We start from the raw sequence: 7,268 nt of genomic DNA, 5'->3' as shown, positions 1-7,268 counted from the left end.
TATGTTGGGAGATTATTTAATACCTTTTACTTACAACTGTGTAAATAAATCTCATGGGTTTTAATTAACACTCAAAAACTATTGAAGAAGTTCTGATAATGAGATGGTAGAAAGCATCCCTTGCCTGTTTGCCGATGTGTGTGCACACATTGCTGAGGGGACAGAAGAAGACCATGCCTGCTCACAAAGAAGTAGCTATGCTAATGCCTGAAGTACCTTTGCTACATTTTTCACAGTAATAAATGTATCCTTAACTGCTCAGCACATTTCTCCTTCATCAGTAAATTTGCCTTTAAGCTTTTAGACTTGGAAAATATTGAAAACCTTCTGAAATGTTTGCATATCTTGATGTCCCTGCCATAAATTAATTAGGATAACTCATTTTCTCTCATATTTCCATAATCCAGAAATGAGAATCTAATGCAATTTTTAAGTCAGGAGAAAAAAAAATCACTTGACTTTTTCTTTCACAAATGCCTGCTTTTGATCCTCTGAAAAATACAAGGCAAACTTTCAACACAGACAAGTGGGTCTTGTATCCTGACTTCATTTAAAATAACTCAATCATATTCGTTAATGGCAAAGATAGCTAGAAGCCCCCACACTTTGTCTCAAACAACATGAGGTCATCAGTGTATGAGAGAATAAGATATTCATCATCATTAATCCTAATTTCAAAATTACATTTGAAGATTTAATTTTCTCTTCGTATGTCTGGACAAGCAATAAGAAATAATCTTTGAGCTCTTAATTGTGTTTACTTCTATGACTTCATAAAAGAGACAACTCTAGACACTATTTGCAGAAAGAAAAAATATCATTGATAATGCTCATTATCACTGTATTCTTGTCTGTAGCCTGAACAGCTGGGCTTCTGTGAGAGAAGAAAAGCAAATGTTAGATACAATTCTTAGCCATGGTGAACTCCAAAATTCACCCAAAAGCCCATGTTCACCTGCTACCACAGCAGAGGAGAACACTACAGTGCTTTCCCTCAAGTGGATTAGCCCCTGGTGAAAAATGAAGATTTTATTTAGAATTGTACTCATTTAATCAAGCTATCTTATTTTTATTTTTTAATTTAAACAAAACTTTATTACATATAAGTTGCCACATAACTGGATACCTCTCTGCTTTGTACACAATTACTCTTTCCACAGAAAGGTTGCTTCTGAACATCTCATCTTGAGATGCAAGCACTATGATCCTGACTGTAGCAGAACAGTATAACTAAAGCATACAGCTCTTGCACCCAGTATCAGGAATGTACAAATATCTTTATTCAAAAGTAAAAAATATATTATTTATAGTCATGGACAATGATAACAATAAACCATTATATATTGTCAATGGAAATCAGCAACTGATGGTTATAACTGATTAGCCAGCCAACTTTTTCTTCATTTTCTTTAGATGACTTCTCTGACTCCTCATTTATCCCACCAGAGTTCATTGAAATTACTATTCTAGGAGTTAGAACATGCCATCTTCATACTTCCTTCTATTACTTCCCTTTTGGGGTTCTACTCTTCTGTAGGAATTTCTGTCACTAGATCTGTTGTAGTTAACAAGAAGGCCACCCCAGCAGCATCCAGTAAAGCAGTTCTTAAAGCTTTCATTGGATCAATAATTCTTTTTTCCACCATGTTCACAAAGTCTCTGAGCATAGAATCATAACTAATTTCCAAGGAACTGCAGAATTTACACAGCTATCAAAGATCCTTCAAACACCTGCATTTTTAGGAATAGTCCCTGCAGGAATTTTGAATGCTCTGTTAATAATTTCTATACCTACTTTCTGGTCTTCATTAGCTGGTTTTAATGAAGCCAAGGCAAGAATGGACTGACATCCCTCTCCAAGAACAATGCCTTCTTCAACAGCTGCTCTTGTAGCATTAAGAGCATACATAACTCTGGCTTTCTTCTCATTCACTTTAACATCACTTGCCCCTCCATCCCTCAGCACAGCTACATCTGAAAGTTTAGCCAATCACTCATTTAGCCCTCTATTTCCATATTCATGAGTTGTGGTGTCTAACTGCTCAGGATTTCTTGAATACATTTTTCTTCTTTAATTTTTTATTTTATTTTCTTAGGGTTTTTTTTTTCTTTTTTTTTTTTTTTGTCTTCAATATATCCAGACCACAGTTTCCCTTCCTCTACTCCTCCCAATCCCCTCTCCGCAGATTCATTTCTCTTCAGTTTCCCTTCAAAAAAAGAGCAGACCTCTCAGAGATATTAGCATACCATGGCATAACAAGACAGTAAGACTAGGCACAAACCCTCACATCAAGGTTGTGTAGTTGGAAGTTTTTCTGTGTCCTGGCTGGCCCACATTTGGGACAATTCTCTCCCACTTACATTCCCCAAGTAAGCACATGAAGGCTTATATTAATTATAACTGCTTGGCCATTAGCTCAGGCTTATTACTAGCTAGCTCTTACACTTAATTTAACCCATAATTCTTATCTATATTTAGCCTCGTGGCTTGGTACCTTTTCTCAGATCTGCCTTGTCATCTTGCTTCCTCTGTGTCTGGCTGGTGACTTGTGACTCAGCCTTCCTCTTCCCAGAATTCTTTTTGTCTGCTTATCCCACCTACACTTCCTGCCTGGATACCGGCCAGCAGCATTTTATTTATCAACCAGTCAGAGCAACACAGCTTCACAGCACATAGAACGACTCCCACAGCAAGGCTGAGTGAGGCAAAGCAGTAGGAGGAAAGAGGTCCCAAGAGCAATTAAAAGTCAGAGACATCCTCACTCCCTCTGTTATGATTCCCATAAAAACACCAAGCTGAACAATCATAACACATATGCAGAGGACGTAGCACAGACCCACACAGGCTCTGTGATTGCCACTTTAGTCTTGGTGAGCCCATATAAACCCTGCTTAGTTGATTCTGTGAGCTGTGCTCTCCTGGTATTCTCAACCCCTTTGGCTCCTACAATTGAATATATTTTTCAATTTAAGCTTTGTCACATTTTCCTATCAAAAGCATGTCATTTTAGTAAAAGTGGTCTCTGCAACTTTTCCTGAGTCATGAGCTTGGACATCTTCAAAACGAAGATTCAGCCCCTTTTTTCCAAACACTGCACCAGTAGTGATAGCCCTATCTTTAGGCGGATTCTTCCTATTGTCCCCAAACCCTGGAGCTTTGACTGAAGACCAACATTTAGCTTGTTCAAAACTAGTGTGCTTAGAGTTCCTCCATCAACACCTTGGAAAATTATGAATAAGGGCTTCTGATGAGTGTTAGCAATTTCAAGAGCAGGTTCAATGAACTGGGACACTAGACCTTTTTTTTTTCATTCAACAGAACATAGGTATCTTGAAATTCACATTTTTGACCTGTTGAAGTGTTAATAAAATATGGGGAAATATATCCTCTACCAAACTTCATGCTTTGAATAATCTCTAATTCATCAATAATTTCTAATTCAGCATTTTCCCACCCTTCACTGTGATGATGTCCTTTCTTTTAACCTTTTTCATTGCATCACAAGATGTTTCAGTGTCTATCTCTGTTTGCAGAAATCATAGCAACCTGAGCAATTTCTTCCAGGGACTGTGACAGGTTTAGACTGTTTTTGATTTGTTTTGTTTTAAGTTCGGTAATCACTGCATCAACAGCCAACATCACACCTCTCCGGATTTCCACTGCATTAGCCCCTTTACTGAGTATCTCCAAGCCCTCCTTGAAGAGTAGCAGTGACAGTGCCTTCTCCAGCGTCTTTGTTTGTATTATTGGCAACATTTTGAATGAATTTAGCTCTGATGTTTTTATGTTTATCCTTTAAATCAATTGACTTTGCAACAGTGACCCCATCTTTTGTTACTTTGGAACTAACTCTCTTCAGTAATTGCCATTCTTCCCTTTGGCCCCATTGTAACAGCTACAGCATTAAGGCTCAGAAATATCTACCAAAGTTTCTTCAGTATAGGGGCCTGCTCACTGTGTCCTCACAGAGCCACTTCTCTGGACAAACTTGTGGGAAATCGTTCCATTCAGCTGATGGCTTTGGATCACAAACCCTAGCGCGTGGCTATGTCTGAGTACTTGACCCTTTGGGTGGTTGGGACCGGTCCATAGGCTGAGAATGGCTTGCAGTTGGCCTCCATCTGCCTTGAGGAGAACTGCAGCTGCACTAGCAGGATCAGCAACAATGTCTTCCTTATTCTGTATTAATGAGTGTATTATCCTCATTTTATACCTTAATAAATTCTTGAGATCCTTTAACAGACTCTCGTGGGCTCACATAACACAAACTCACCCTGGATTCTCTTCCTCCTCTTATACAGACAGCAGCCAGACTGGCCTGGAAACATATCAATGGCCAGGATTTAATTTTATCGTCTATTTAAGGGTTCTATTTCCAATATCACAGTCCAAGATTCAGGGGTCTAGGATGGTTTTAACATATCATTTTGGGAAAATAATTCAGACCCTAACACTAGGCAAATATGTAACCATAAGAAAGCATAGTACTATAACCCAAGAGATAATGTGACAAGGCTCTCTCTGCAGCAGGAATTAGAATAATTGAGAAGAAAGGGGAATGTCATTCACTGGTAACATTATTTGACAGCATCTGGTCCACATACTTTCCATGTGGTATCTGAGCACCATTACCCTCAGACACGAACCTCCTCTCACCATTTAGAAAGGACACTGAGGTGACAGGAGTGAAAGACTAGTCCCATGGAGTGAACTAGAAATGGCAGAGCTGTTTAAGGAGCAGCAATGTATCTGTGCTTACCTGCCTTCCCCAAGTGTTTCCCTGTGAAATGTTCTTTATGTGTATGTACATTTGCCTGAGTGAATGTCTTATAGCAATACATGTCTTGTGTCCATAGTTACTAGAACATGCCATCAGATACCCTGGAAGTGGAATTGTAGATGGTTCTAAGCTGCATGCAGGTGCTGGGACCCAAACCAGGTTCGTCTTTAGGAGCAGCAGGTGCCTTTAATGAAAAAGTCATCTCTCCAGGCCCTCTCCCTGCAAGATGTTGATGATGGCTTGGTTCTGCCAATCACAAGTTGCTTCATCTTGAAGACCTCATTTCAGCAATGTGGAATTCAACTTATTTCTCAGTAAGAATTCTTCTCACTTTTGGATTTAAATTTTTTTCTCATTGCATATTTTTCTATCATATAAATGTGATGTACTCCACAAACATGCTTTAGAAATTACAGAGAAATTAAAATTAAGTTCAATTTACTATTCTAGTAAACATACCATAAATCTATCAGTAAGTTTCCTTTCTGGTCCAATTTTAGTTATTGTGGGATGATAGAATTTTTTTTTTGTTTCACTTAGTTTGGGAGAAAAGCAAGTAACTCACCACTAAAGATCTGTGCCACATTAGCAAAATTGAAGTGAGATAGAATAAAATCATTACATCCTATCAGGATCATTTTAGTATTTGAAGTGATTGTACACCTTATAGACACTTATCCACGAAGCATGTCTGAAAATGAAATGTCACACACATACACACACACACACACACACACACACACACACACACACACTGATGTATATTAGATTTTTTGGGGGAGGGGACTAAATGGAAGCTAAGGGCCAAAGCCAAGAGGAAAGAGAAATATAGCCCTGGAAGAATATCTGAAAATAAAGACAAGGGGACATTAGAGGAGGGAGACAAGAGAAAGCCCCAGACAGAAGACACTTTTTGAACTGCATCCAAATGGATTCATAATGGACCTAACAGTGACCTGAGGTGAAAATCAAAGAACTGTATTGTGCCATTCTTTGGACACAGCATTTGATTATCTAAGACTTTCCAGTAATGGACTATGTGCCCTTCCAAAACTTAAGTGGCTATACAATGTATTTCAGAATATGGAGTGGAACACATAAATTTATGACATGCCCCATTTCTATTACTTAGTAATTTATAAGTACTTTAATGTAATTGTACAGCTTTCATAACCTACCACCATCAATGGCTTCAAGGGATCATTTCAAGTCACCAGTGCCTATAAATGCTGAGCCATCTCAACAGTTTCCATAATCTTAATTTTAATGTCAACATAATATACAAGTGATTATGTATTCCAAACATATTAGTTATTTTTGAACTTTGGAATTGTTTTCATTTTGAGTGCCAGGGTAGCTTATGTGCTCAATAAAGCAGGTTATCATTTTAAGCTTTCAATATGTTCCTGGTGAAAAATATTAGTTTCTATGTAGAGAATCATGATATCAGAACAGCAAAATAAATGACTCCACAGTATACAAAGCAAGCAACAAGAAGCCACACAAAGTACTGCAGATTTCTTTTTTGAGAGTTATGTCTAAGCCTTCGAACACAGGTCGTTAGTGGAACTAGGAAGCACTCCTTTTCCTCAAATCCAGCTACTCTATAAACTTATGGAGGCTCACGGAACTTTCTAAGAGAAGAAAATGTCTCCATGAGATCTTTGATGCTAATTGAAATACAGCTGAAACAAAATCAAGGGAAAAACCTTGTAGTCCCCAGGAGGGAAAAAAACATATTTCACTATACACGTTAATAAGGTTCAGACTCAAACTCTGGACTACTATACGGAGAAATGGTTGGGAAACATTGGATGGTGGCAACTCTTGATTCAGGCACCTTGGTGTACCATGAGGAAAAGAGCTAGTTGTGTGTTCTGAGCCAGTCTCTAGTATAATTTTTTAAAGTAAATTCTTCACGTTTACTTTGGTGTAAATCAAATGTACTACACTGTCATGTGGGAGGAAAATGTGTCTTCTCTCTCTACATACAGAAAAGAAAAGAAAAAAGAAAACAATTGTGAAATCACCAATAGCCATGTTTCCTGCTTGCCATGGTGATTTTAAAGATGATCAAAGACCCTGATATTGAACTTCACATTCTTTTAAAGTAACTCTAATATCAGTGATAGCAGTAATAGTCAGAGAAATCTGGTCCTTTGATGTGATGGAGTAATAGACTTTCCAGATCTATTTCAATAAAGCTATATTAGCAAATCATTTGAAACAAGAAATATATTTGGAGATCTTAAATTGAACATGGGAGAGAAACTTTGGGATGGCAAGGCTCAGGATGGCAGCTCAAATTCACTGGACATGATAGTCAAAGGGAAATTTGGCCTAATTGTACTCACACTATTCAAACAATGTATAGCCCCATCACTCTTAAAATTTATGATGGAATGAGTATACTCCAAAAGAATCCACACAGTCCCTTTTAATTCTTCCTTCCTAATAAACCTCAGAAGCAGATAAAGGGAAATCACT

The 7,268-nt window shown here is 37.9% G+C and overlaps 1 pseudogene; it reads right to left on the bottom strand.

The window, feature by feature from the left end:
* Positions 1-1,523: 1,523 nt before the first annotated feature.
* On the bottom strand, positions 1,524-4,207 carry LOC118577924 (annotated as a pseudogene).
* Between the last annotated feature and the right edge of the window lie 3,061 nt (positions 4,208-7,268).

The sequence above is a fragment of the Onychomys torridus genome, chromosome 2 (genome assembly GCF_903995425.1).
Source record: "Onychomys torridus chromosome 2, mOncTor1.1, whole genome shotgun sequence".
Classification (NCBI taxonomy): domain Eukaryota; kingdom Metazoa; phylum Chordata; class Mammalia; order Rodentia; family Cricetidae; genus Onychomys; species Onychomys torridus.
Note: the sequence above shows the minus strand (reverse complement) of the source record. Positions and strands in the feature narration are given on the sequence as shown.